The sequence below is a fragment of the Heptranchias perlo genome, chromosome 23, assembly GCF_035084215.1.
Source record: "Heptranchias perlo isolate sHepPer1 chromosome 23, sHepPer1.hap1, whole genome shotgun sequence".
Taxonomy (NCBI): domain Eukaryota; kingdom Metazoa; phylum Chordata; class Chondrichthyes; order Hexanchiformes; family Hexanchidae; genus Heptranchias; species Heptranchias perlo.
In genome coordinates, this window is record NC_090347.1 from 45724063 (window position 1) to 45737011 (window position 12949).

At 49.2% G+C, this 12949-nt stretch overlaps 1 protein-coding gene across 1 annotated transcript in view; it reads left to right on the forward strand.

The window, feature by feature from the left end:
* The window catches only part of acsf2 (acyl-CoA synthetase family member 2), a 240488-nt gene that overhangs the window by 26267 nt on the left and 201272 nt on the right, over positions 1 to 12949 (forward strand). The gene's annotated exons all lie outside the window — the stretch shown is intronic.

A 12949-nucleotide genomic window follows, 5' to 3' on the forward strand; every position in this document is an offset into this window, starting at 1 on the left:
TGAACCTGTGTCCCTTGCAAGAACCTGTGTCTTGTAATTTATGTTGAAGCAATTTTGTAGACTTGGCCTCTTCCATACCATTTGCTATCATAGATACCTCAAGATCACCTCTCACACGCCTCCTTTCCAGGCTGAGAAGCCAATGTCTCTCTAGTCTTTCCCCATAACTCAGATCACTGACATTGGGGATCAGCCTTTGTGCATCGTCTCCAGCATTGCCTCCAGCACTTGAATCACTCCCTTGTGTCTCAGTGACCAGAACTGGACCCAGTACTCTAGGTACAGTTTGACCAGAGCCCTGTACAGTTTGGCTATGACTTCCCTTGACTTGGACCCTACTGTTTTGCTGTGTGGTTCAACATCCTGTTCACTTTGTTGACTTTGTGCGAAGCAGGGGCAAGTTGGGGAGAGTGGCACGATAATTAGACCTGACTTTTCACTCCTGATCGTTATCCTATAACTTCACCTGGAAAGTGTTCAGGGGGGACAGGATTAGTATGGCTGTGGTGTCCCCTGCAGTTGAATATCGCATCAATACACCTTGTCCAGACTCTCGCGTGGGTGAGATACTGGAGGGCTACCAACACTGCGGCATTGTACAACAATCCGTCTTCAGGAGAGGAAGAGAAACAGGAGTTGTGACACTGTACTCAGTGACCCTGTGATGTAATCGCGCTGGGATTGCAGTAATAGTTTCCTTCTCTGTACGGATGTGGCCAGTTCTTTTTGCAAGGACTCATCTACTGAGGCAACACTGGATATAAAGGGACGCTGCCTTCACGGGAAACTGCTTGGGAAACGGAGAATACCCATGAGTCGGCCGTGGCTCAGTGTGCCAATATTCTCTGGAGTTTAGAAGAATGAGACGTGATCTCATTGAAATGTACAAAATTCTTAGAGGGCTTGGCAGGGTAAAGGTTGTTTCCCCTGTCTAGAACTAGGGGCATAGTCTTAGGATCAAGGGTGGGTGATTTAGGACTGAGATCAGGAGGAATTTCTTCACTCAGAGGGATGTGAATCTTTGGAATTCTTTTTTTTTATTCGTTCATGGGATGTGGGTATCGCTGGTGAGGCCAGCATTTATTGCCCATCCCTAATTGCCCTTGAGAAGGTGGTGGTGAGCCGCCTTCTTGAACTGCTGCAGTCCGTCTGGTGAAGGTTCTCCCACAATGCTGTTAGGAAGGGAGTTCCAGGATTTTGACCCAGCGACGATGAAGGAACGGCGATATATTTCCAAGTCGGAATGGTGTGTGACTTGGAGGGAAGGTGCAGGTGGTGTTGTTCCCATGCAGCTGCTGCTCTTGTCGTTCTAGGTGGTAGAGGTCGCGGGTTTGGGAGGTGCTGTCGAAGAAGCCTTGGCGAGTTGCTGTAGTGCATCCTGTGGATGGTACACACTGCAGCCACAGTGCGCTGGTGGTGAAGGGAGTGAATGTTTAGGGTGGTGGATGGGGTGCCAATCAAGCGGGCTGCTTTGTCCTGGATGGTGTCGAGCTTCTTGAGTGTTGTTGGAGCTGCACTCATCCAGGCAAGTGGAGAGTATTCTATCACACTCCTGACTTGTGCCTTGTAGATGGTGGAAAGGCTCTGGGGAGTCAGGAGGTGAGTCACTCGCCGCAGAATACCCAGCCTCTGACCTGCTCTTGTAGCCACAGTATTTATATGGCTGGTCCAGTTAAGTTTCTGGTCAATGGTGACCCCCAGGATGTTGATGGTGGGGGATTCGGCGATGGTAATGCCGTTGAATGTCCAGGGGAAGTGGTTAGACTCTCTTGTTGGAGATGGTCATTGCCTGGCACTTGTCTGGCGCGAATGTTACTTGCCACTTATGAGCCCAAGCCTGGATGTTGTCCAGGTCTTGCTGCATGTGGGCTCGGACTGCTTCATTATTTGAGGGGTTGCGAATGGAACTGAACACCGTGCAATCATCAGTGAACATCCCCATTTCTGACCTTATGATGGAGGGAAGGTCATTGATGAAGCAGCTGAAGATGGTTGGGCCAAGGACACTGCCCTGAGGAACTCCTGCAGCAATGTCCTGGGGCTGAGATGATTGGCCTCCAACAACCACTACCATCGTCCTTTGTACTAGGTATGACTCCAGCCACTGGAGAGTTTTCCCCCTGATTCCCACTGACTTCAATTTTACTCACACGCCTTGGTGCCACACTCGGTCAAATGCTGCCTTGATGTCAAGGGCAGTCACTCTAACCTCACCTCTGGAATTCAGCTCCTTTGTCCATGTTTGGACCAAGGCTGTAATGAGGTCTGGAGCCGAGTGGTCCTGGCGGAACCCAAACTGAGCATCAGTGAGCAGGTTATTGGTGAGTAAGTGCCGCTTGATAGCACTGTCGATGACACCTTCCATCACTTTGCTGATGATTGAGAGTAGACTGATGGGGCGGTAATTGGCCGGATTGGATTTGTCCTGCTTTTTGTGGGCAGGACGTACCTGGCCAATTTTCCACATTGTCGGGTAGATGCCAGTGTTGGAGCTGTACTGGAACAGATTGGCTAGAGGCGCAGCTAGTTCTGGAGCACAAGTCTACAGCACTACAGCCGGGATGTTGTCGGGGCCCATAGCCTTTGCTGTATCGAGTGCACTCAGCCGTTTCTTGATATCACGTGGAGTGAATCGAATCGACTGAAGACTGGCTTCTGTGACAGTGGGGATATCGGGAGGAGGCTGAGATAAATCATCCACTCGGCACTTCTGGCTGAAGATGGTTGCAAACATTTCAGCCTTGTCTTTTGCATTCACGTGCTGGACTCCGCCATCATTGAGAATGGGGATGTTTACAGAGCCTCCTCCTCCCGTTAGTTGTTTAATTGTCCACCACCATTCACGACTGGATGTGGCAGGACTGCAGAGCTTTGATCTGATCCGTTGGTTGTGGAATCGCTTAGCTCTGTCTATAACATGTTCCTTCCGTTGTCTAGCATGCATGTAGCCCTGAGTTGTAGCTTCACCAGGTTGGCACCTCATTTTTAGGTACGCCTGGTGCTGCTCTTGGCATGCTCTTCTACACTCCTCATTGAACCAGGGTTGATTCCCTGGCTTGTTGGTAATGGTAGAGTGAGGAATATGCCGAGCAATGAGGTTACAGATTGTGCTGGAATACAATTCTGCTGCTGCTGATGGCCCACAGCACCTCATGGATGCCCAGTTTTGAGCTGCTAGATCTGTTCTGAATCTATCCCATTTAGCACGGTGGTAGTGCCACACAACACGATGGGCGGAGTCCTCAGTGCGAAGACGGGACTTCGCCTCCACAAGGACTGTGCGGTGGTCAATCCTACCAATACTGTCACGGACAGATGCATCTCTACCCCAAAGGGCTGTGGATGCTCAGTTGTTGGGTATATTCAAGACTGAGATCGATAGATTTTTGTATTCTAAGGGAATCAAGGGATTTTGGGATCGGGTGGGAAAGTGGAGTTGAGGTCGAAGATCAGCTATGATCTTAAAATGGCGGAGCAGGCTCGAGGGGCCGAATGGCCTTCTCCTGCTCCTATTTCTTGTGTCCTTGTGTTCTTGTGGTTATGGGCCAGATGGTTCAAGTCCCACTCCAGAGACTTGAATACACACTCCAGGTCGAGACTCCAGTGCAGTACTGAGGGAGTTCTGCAGTGTCGGAGCTGCCGTCTTTCGGATGAGACGTTAAACTGAGGCCCCGTCTAACCTATCAGGTGGATGTAAAAGATCGCATCGCTCTGTTCCGAAGAAGAGTAGGGGAGTTCTCCCTGGTGTCCTGGCTAATGTTTATGCCTCAACCAACATCACAAAAACAGATTATCTGGTCATTATCACGTTCTTGTTTGTGGGATCTTGCTGTGCGCAAATTGGCTGACCTGTTTCCTACATTAAAACAGTGCCTACACTTCAAAAGTACTTCATTGGCTGTAAAGCGCTTTGGGATGTCCTGAGGTTGCGAAAGGCGCTAAATAAATGCAACTTAGTTCTTTGTTATATGTCGTTTTCATCGCTCAGATATTCAGTTTGGATGGGGGTTATGTCATCACGTTAACTTTGCTTAAAAGGGTCTAATTCCTACCTCATCCCATCCTCGACAAGTTTGCCCAGTGTGGAGCTGAACAGTGCAGGCCAGGAAGGTCCCAGGTTTGGGCTTCGTCTGTGCTGAGTCAGCTGATCTCAACCGGGATGGTTGTAGAGGCACGGCCATTTAGTCAGTGCCTTGGACTTGGAGAAGGACTAAAGAAATCAGATGGGATTCCTGCTTCTGATTCCCCCCTCTCTCCCCCTCTCTCCCCCCTGTTCTTCCCCTCTCTCTCTCCCCCCGATCTTCCCCCTCTCCTCCCTGATCTCTCCCTCTCCCCACTCGATCTCCCTCTCTCCCACCCGATCTACCCCTCTCCCCACCCGATCTACCCGTCTCCCCACCCGATCTCCCTCTCTCCCACCCGATCTACCCCTCTCCCCACCCGATCTACCCGTCTCCCCACCCGATCTCCCTCTCTCCCACCCGATCTACCCCTCTCCCCACCTGATCTCCCTCTCTCCCACCCGATCTACCCCTCTCCCCACCTGATCTCCCTCTCTCCCACCCGATCTACCCCTCTCCCCACTGATCTCCCCCTCTCCCCCCCTTTCCCCCAATCTCTTCCAATCTCCTCTCCCCCGTTCTTCCCCTCTCCCCCCTGATCTCCCCCTCCCCCGATCGCCCCCAATCTTCCCCTCTCTCCCGATTGCCCCCAATCTTCCCCTCTCCCCCGATCTACCCCTCTCCCCCCCCGATCTTCCCCTCTTCCCCCTCCCCTGGTCTTCCCCCCCATCTTCCACTCTCCCCCCTCCGATTTCCCCCTCTCCCCTATCCCGATCTCCCACTCTCCCCCCCAACCTTGATGGTGGGCAAATTATTGGAATCAATTCTGAGACAGTATAAACCGACAGTTAGAAAGACATGGGTTAATCAAGGACAGTCAGCATGGATTTGTTAAGGGAAGGACGTGTCTGACTAACTTGATTGAATTTTTTGAGGAGGTAACAAGGAGGGTCGATGAAGGTAGTACGTTTGATGCAGTCTATATGGATTTTAGCAAGGCTTTTAACAAGGCCCCACATGGTAGGCTGGTCAAAAAAGTAAAAGCCCATGGGATCCAAGGGAAAGTGGCAAATTGGATCCAAAATTGGCTCAGTGGCAGGAAGCAAAGGGTAATGGTTGACAGGGATTTTTGTGACCGGAAGGCTGTTTCCAGTGGGGTGCCGCTGGGCTCAGTACTAGGTCCCTTGTTTTTTGTGGTTTATATTAATGATTTGGACTTAAATGTAGGGGGCATGATTAAGAAGTTTGCCGATGATACAAAAGTTGGCCGTGTGGTTGATAGTGAGGAGGAAAGCTGTAGACTGCAGGAAGATATCAATGGACTGGTCAGGTGGGCAGAAAAGTGGCAAATGGAGTTCAATACAGAGAAGTGTGAGGTAATGCATTTGGGGAGGGCAAACAAGGCAAAGGAATACACAATAAATGGGAGGATACTGAGAGGTGTAGAGGAACAAAGAGACCTTGGAATGCGTATCCACAGATCCCTGAAGGTAGCAGGACAGGTGGATAAGGTGATTAAGAAGGCATACGGGATACTTTCCTTTATTAGCTGAGGCACAGAATATAAGAGCAGGGAAGTTATGCTTGAACTGTGTAAAGCACTAGGTAGGCCACAGCTTGAGTATTGCATACAGTTCTGGTCACCACATTACATGAAAGATGTGATTGCACTAGAGAGGGTACAGAGGAGATTAATGAGGATGTTGCCAGGACTGGAGAATTTTAGCTATGAGGAAAGATTGGATAGGCTGGGGTTGTTTTTTTTGGAACAGAGGAAACTGAGGGGAGATTTAATTGAGGTGTATAAAATTATGAGGGGCCTAGATAGAGTGGATAGGAAGGACCTATTTCCCTCAGCAGAGAGGTCAATAACCAGGGGCGTAGATTTAAAGTGATTGGTAGAAGGATGAGAGGGGAGCTGAGGAAATTTTTTTTCACCCAGAGGGTGGTGGGGGTCTGGAAATCACTACCTGAAAGGGTGGTAGAGGCAGAAACCCTCATCGTATTTAAAAAGTACTTGGATATGCTGTTGAAGTGCCGTAACCTACAGGGCTACGGACCAAGTGCTGGAAAGTGGGATTGAGCTGGGTAGCTCTTTTTCGACCGGCACGGACACGATGGGCCGAATGGCCTCCTTCTTTGCATAAATTGTCAATGTTTCTATGTTTCTGCTATCTCAAGCAGGGGACGTTCCTGTGAGTCAGTGATTGGTTTAATAAAAGGTGAGATAAATCCATTTATATACTGTCTGATTACAACTGCTCAAAATGCACTGAACTGCAGTGACTGTTATGTAGGCAAAAAGGAAAGCCATTTTGCACACAGCCAGATCTCACAAACTGCAATGACCAGTTAATCTGTTTTTGGTGGGTTGTTTGAGGGAAGAATGTTGGCCGGGACACCAGGCTAGATCCCTGCTGCTTTTCAAATAGCTTCATGGCATCTTTTAACATCTACCTGAATCGCCAAATCAGGCAGATGGGCCTTGGTTTAGCATCTCAACCAAAGGATGGCACCTCTGATCGTGCAACGCTCCCTTGGGGTGAACTCCATTGATTCCCAGCAGCATCTGGCTTATTGCCACCTCTTGAGTTGGGGGCAAAGGGTCAGTGGAAATGGCCCACCAGGGGTTTGTCCAATGCTGGTGACACTGAATTGTTTTGATACTCAGTATACCTGAGCTGTTCATATATACGGTTTTGATGATTAACACTTCATGTAGGCGATGCTTGCAATCCAGCTGCTGCATTTTCCCCTTTCCCGACCTCGTATCCCTTCCAGCACTTAACAGATAACCTTTTGGGTATAAAGTTAGATCCTTTTGTTAAACTGTCATTGGTTTATAGCCAGAGGTTAGTGAAATGATTTTTCTTTACCTTTACACACAGAGGGTACGGTAGTGTAGTGGTAATGTTACTGGACTTGTAATCCAGGGGCCTGAGCTAATCATCCAGAGAGCGTAAGTTCAAATTCCACTGTGAAATTGGTTCTTGTTATGTCCGTTTCCCGGGCCGAAAAGGGGGGCAATGTCTCAGGCCTGATCTGCGCCTGCATTACGGGCACTGCCATATTGGGAAAGGCAGCTTTGCAGGCGTCCGAGGCAGCCACATAAAACAGGTGTTAGACCCCTTACATGTGTAAATGAGGGGCCTAACGCCTATTTTAGGCCCCCTTGCAGAAATTGGTTTGGATTGTGTGGAGCAGGAGTCAGGCCTACTACTCTTGGGATTCTTAAACGGTCACCGCGACCTAAACAGCGGCCTCCACCAAAAGATAATGTTTTGTTGAACAGTTTCAAAAGACGTTGCTGTGGAGTCAGGAGTAGCAGGATTGCCCCCCCTCCCCCTGACTCCACAGTACTCACGATTGGCCTCGAACCACCGCCCCCCCCCCCTCCCCCCGCCGTCTCCATGGAGTTACCTTCGGTCCGCTGCCTAAGAGACAAGTGACTTGACGTTCACCTTTATAAGAGGGGCGAGCTGCCTGTGGAGGCTCTCCCAGATAATCTTGATGAGGCTAATTTTGGGCCTGCCTTGGAGTCTGCCGGCTGGGGCGCTCACTTGCTGTAGGGCTCCTGTTTCAGGCCCGAAAACAATTTTCACCCCACCATTTGAAAATTGGACAGGTGACAACCCAAGCAGCACAGCAGGTGAGCTTGGGATTGGACTTTGTCCTTCACCCCACCCTGGGAGAACCTGCAAACATAATAAATAACAGCTAACGTGTTCATCCAGCTGATTTTGCCACGCTGAATATTGTATCAGTTCAAAGTTCCGTCCAAGGTTTTTTTTACAGGGACCTGTTGGGTGAATCACATTACCACATCCAGCTTTCCAGATTGAGAAGGATACTATTCCCATTCATGATTTAAAACAAAGCATCTTTCTTCTCCCCTGGTCCCTGTGTCTGCTCAAACCAAGCTAGGGTGCCAACCCTCCAGGAGCGACCTGGACACTGCTACGAGCAATCCAGGAGAAAAATCAAAGGGGCATTAAAAAAATGGGTTCTTTTCATGTAAAAATATTGGGGATGGGGAAAAAGAGCTGTTTGACTGACAGTCAGGATTAATCCAATTGGGTAACAAAGATTCTGTTCACTTTCCAATTGGTTGGGAAGGCCACGCAGCTGGAGGATGGTCCAATGGAGGGGGTGTGGGGGTGGGATGTTGGAGGCAGGAGGTCATGTGGTGAAACCACCAGGAAGTGGAAAATTGCCCAGGTATGTCCTGTCCACAAAAAGCAGGACAAATCCAATCCGGCCAATTACCGCCCCGTCAGTCTACTCTCAAACATCAGCAATGCAATGGAAGGTGTCGTCGACAGTGCTATCAAGCAGCACTTACTCACCAATAACCGGCTCACCGATGCTCAGTTTGGATTCTGCCAGGACCGCTCGGCTACAGACCTCATTACAGCCTTGGTCTAAACATGGACAAAAGAGCTGAATTCCAGAGGTGAGGTGAGAGTGACTGCCCTTGACATCAAGGCAGCATTTGACCGAGTGTGGCACCAAGGAGCCCTAGTAAAATTGAAGTCAATGGGAATCAGGGGGAAAACTCTCCAGTGGCCGGAGTCATACCTAACACAAAGGAAAATGGCAGTGGTTGTTGGAGGCCAATCATCTCAGCCCCAGGACATCACTGCAGGAGTTCCTCAGGGCAGTGTCTTAGGCCGAATCATCTTCAGCTGCTTCATCAATGACATTCCCTCCATCATAAGTTCAGAAATGGGGATGTTCGCTGATGATAATACAGTGTTCCGTTCCATTCGCAGATAATGAAGCAGTCCGTGCCCGCATGCAGCAATATCTGGACAACATCCAGGCTTGGGCTGATAAGTGGCAAGTAACATTTGCGCCAGACAAGTGCCAGGCAATGACCATCTCCAACAGAGAGAGTCTAACCACCTCCCCTTGACATTCAACGGCATTACCATCGCCGAAACCCCCACCATCAACATCCTGGGGGTCACTATTGACCAGAAACTTAACTGGACCAGCATAATATACATAATACCACATAAATACTGTGGCTACAAGAGCATGTCAGAGGTTGGGTATTCTGCGGCGAGTGACTCACCTCCTGACTCCCCAAAGCCTTTCCACCATCTACAAGGCATAAGTCAGGAGTGTGATGGAATACTCTCCACTTGCTTGGATGAATGCAGCTCCAACAACACTCAAGAAGCTTGACACTATCCAGGACAAGCAGCCCGCTTGATTGGCACCCCATACACCACCCTAAACATTCACTCCCTTCACCACCGGCACACTGTGGCTGCAGTGTGCACCATCTACAGGATGCACTGCAGCAACTCGCCAATGCTTCTTCTACAGCACCTCCCAAACCCACGATCTCTACCACCTAGAAGGACAAGAGCAGCAGGCACATGGGAACAACGCCACCTGCACGTTCCCCTCCAAGTCTTACACCAACCCGACTTGGAAATATATCGCCATTCCTTCATCATCACTGGGTCAAAATCCTGGAACTCTCTACGTAACAGCACTGTGGGAGAATCTTCACCACACGGACTGCAACGGTTCAAGAAGGCGGCTCATCACCACCTTCTCAAGGGCATGATGTGGAGATGCCGGTGATGGACTGGGGTGGACAAATGTAAGGAATCTTACAACACCAGGTTATAGTCCAACAGTATTATTTGAAAATCACAAGCTTTCGGAGCTTTTCTCCTTTGTCAGGTGTGTGAAGGTTTCCATAAAAGCACCGCATATATAGTCACAGAACAATGCCTGGTGATTACAGATAATCTTTCCAACTGCCCGTTATCACACCTCTGCATGGATGGTGTTCAGACAGGGGAACATTACACCCAAGACCACTGAATACGCAAGCGGTCAGATTACAAAGACAGAGAGAGAGAGAGAGAGAGGGAGACAAAGAATGGCCAGTTGTATTAAAAACAGATAACTTTTCTTTTCCCCCTGGTGGGGTTACATGTAGCGTGACGTGAACCCAAGATCCCGGTTGAGGCCGTCCTCATGGGTGCGGAACTTGGCTATCAATTTCTGCTCGACGATTTTGCGTTGTCGTGTATCTCGAAGGCCGCCTTGGAGAACGATTACTCGAAGATCGGAGGCTGTATGTCCTTTACTGCTGAAGTGTTCCCCGACTGGGAGGGAACCCTCCTGTCTGGCGATTGTTGCGCGGTGTCCGTTCATCCGTTGTCGCAGTGTCTGCATGGTCTCACTGATGTACCATGCTCCGGGGCATCCTTTCCTGCAACGTATGAGGTAGACAACGTTGGCCGAGTCACAGCACCACCCACCAGGTACATGGTTCATACTCCTGTGACTCGGCCAACGTTGTCTACCTCATACGTTGCAGGAAAGGATGCCCCGGAGCATGGTACATTGGCGAGACCATGCAGACACTGCGACAACGGATGAACGGACACCGCACAACAATTGCCAGACAGGAGGGTTCCCTCCCAGTCAGGGAACACTTCAGCAGTCAAGGACATTCAGCCTCCGATCTTCGGGTAAGCGTTCTCCAAGGCGGCCTTCGAGACACACGACAACGCAAAATCGTCGAGCAGAAATTGATAGCCAAGTTCCGCACCCATGAGGACGGCCTCAACCGGGATCTTGGGTTCATGTCACGTTACATGTAACCCCACCTGACGTAGAGTCATCCAGACTCAAGTCGTAGTTGGCTTTTTCTCCATACACAGAGGCGGCCGGACCTGCTGCGATTTCCAGCAAAAAAAAGTTATCTGTTTTTAATACAACTGGTCACTCTCTGTCTTTGTCTTTCTGGTCTCTCTCTCTCTGTCTTTCTGATTTGGCCCCTTGTGACCCCACCTCAGTATTCTTGGATGTAATGTTTCCCTGACTAACCTGTCTGAACACCATTCACTCCTTTGATTGCTGCTGAGGTGTGATAAAGGGCAGTTAGAAAGATTATCTGTAATCACCAGGCACTGTTCTCTGACTATATATGCTGTGCCTTTATGCATCTCTTCACTTCACCTGACGAAGGAGCAAAGCTCCGAAAGCTTGTGATTTCAAATAAAGCTGTTGGACTATAACCTGGTGTTGTGCGATTCCTTACTTTTATTGATACCAGCTTTTAATTTCCAGATTTTTTTTAAAACTTGAATTCAAATTCTCAAACTGGCAAATAGGATTTGAACTCACGTTCTCTGGGTTACATAACCGCTCCACTAACATACCCATCGGCTTCTACATCTTAAATTACAACAAGGAAACAGGCCATTCGGCCCAACCAGTCTGTGTCAGCGTTTACCCTCTCCGTGAGAAAATAATTCTTATTTACCTGCCCTGTCCTCATATCCCTTCAACTCCTTTTGCCTCATCTGCCTTTCCAATCTAATCAGCAATGTTGATCCAGTTTCTGCCTCAACCTTGGGTGAGGTTCATTCAATGCAAAGGCTTTCTGTATTTTCCACTCTCTAGAACATTCTGTCAAATAATTACATCCGGTAACAGGAGGAGACCCTGAAATGTAATTGCTGCAGTATGTTTACAGCCATTAGGGACCCTCCAGTGTTCAACTAGCAATAAACAAATACCATACACTTCAGGTCTGGTCAACACTGCCAAATACACATAAAGACCTCAGGCTGTGAATGGACAATCCCAGACTGCGCAGTGACAGATGAGTTCTAACTGGATTCTCTCCTCATTCCCTCTAACCTCTGAGAAGGCAATGCTTCCGCAGTCATGAACTAAAATGAGCAATTGAGCAGACAGTTCATGAAAATTAGCTTTGTTCCAACAGGTATGAAAGACATGAACTGACTTCAAATTCCTCACAAGGCTGCTGAATCTCCCCTGCTGATGCCTAAACTGGCCCCACAACATTTTCCTTAAAACCACAGCAGTCAGGTTCAGCGCATGGTGTAGCATTACCAACAGTGGTTGGGTGTATTTATTCTTATTGTTCATTCGTGGAATGCGGACGTCGCTGGCAAGGCCAGCATTTATTGCCCATCTCTAATTGCCCTTGAGAAATGTAAGGAATCTTACAACACCAGGTTATAGTGCAACAGTTTTATTTGAAAATCACAAGCTTTCGGAGCTTTTCTCCTTTGTCAGGTGTGTGAAGGTTTCCATAAAAGCACCGCATATATAGTCACAGAACAATGCCTGGTGGTTACAGATAATCTTTCCAACTGCCCGTTATCACACCTCTGCATGGATGGTGTTCAGACAGGGGAACATTACACCCAAGACCACTGAATACGCAAGCGGTCAGATTACAAAGACAGAGAGAGAGAGAGAGAGGGAGACAAAGAATGGCCAGTTGTATTAAAAACAGATAACTTTTCTTTTCCCCCTGGTGGGGTTACATGTAGCGTGACATGAACCCAAGATCCCGGTTGAGGCCGTCCTCATGGGTGCGGAACTTGGCTATCAATTTCTGCTCGACGATTTTGCGTTGTCGTGTGTCTCGAAGGCCGCCTTGGAGAACGCTTACTCGAAGATCGGAGGCTGAATGTCCTTGACTGCTGAAGTGTTCCCCGACTGGGAGGGAACCCTCCTGTCTGGCGATTGTTGCGCGGTGTCCGTTCATCCGTTGTCGCAGTGTCTGCATGGTCTCACCGATGTACCATGCTCCGGGGCATCCTTTCCTGCAACGTATGAGGTAGACAACGTTGGCCGAGTCACAGCACCACCCACCAGGTACATGGTTCATACTCCTGTGACTCGGCCAACGTTGTCTACCTCATACGTTGCAGGAAAGGATGCCCCGGAGCATGGTACATTGGCGAGACCATGCAGACACTGCGACAACGGATGAACGGACACCGCACAACAATTGCCAGACAGGAGGGTTCCCTCCCAGTCAGGGAACACTTCAGCAGTCAAGGACATTCAGCCTCCGATCTTCGGGTAAGCGTTCT